Genomic DNA, 660 nt, shown 5'->3' with positions numbered 1-660 from the left:
GCGAGGACCTACTTTGGCCGCACGGCGCCGCGTGCAGGGTGCGCCGGCGCGCAGCTACGCCGCCTGCCGCCTCCGTCGGCCGGCGCGCCTGCCACTGGCCGCCCCCACCAGCCGGCTGTAGCGCGTGCGCCCACGCACCGCGCGGCCAGCACGCCGGGAGGCCCCCCCTCACCGGCCGGGGACGGTCCCACCCAGCCACCGCCGCGTATCGCTTCACACCCACATGCCATTCACGTTCGTGGGCATGGTGGGTATCGCTGAAACAACCGGTTGGTAGCTCAACCGATCGTCGCCATCACTGATTCACCTCTAGCGAGAACAACCGCACCACAACGGTTTACCAGTTCTTCATTTGCGTAACGTCACCAGCAAACGTAGACGTCCATCGCCATTTGCAAATTCAACGATTGTTGCATGCCTGTGTCAGGTGTCACGACACACTATGTCTGCCCACATACACGCAACAACATGTGCACGCTTCGCGAACACGTGGAAGGTGGCCCCCGTACGTATGCGATGTCCATTGCGCGAACGACTGTCAACCGGCCTCTGTCGCATGTCGCAGATGTGGAACGCAGTGCACCATGCTATCACGGTGTGTGAGAAGAGACGACTACGTCTGACAACACGCGCCACTACATCAACAGACGGCTCATGCCG

This window comes from Schistocerca serialis, unplaced genomic scaffold, assembly GCF_023864345.2.
Source record: "Schistocerca serialis cubense isolate TAMUIC-IGC-003099 unplaced genomic scaffold, iqSchSeri2.2 HiC_scaffold_1192, whole genome shotgun sequence".
In the NCBI taxonomy this organism is placed as follows: domain Eukaryota; kingdom Metazoa; phylum Arthropoda; class Insecta; order Orthoptera; family Acrididae; genus Schistocerca; species Schistocerca serialis.
The sequence above is the reverse complement of the archived record's forward strand: the minus strand, read 5'-3'. Positions refer to the sequence as shown.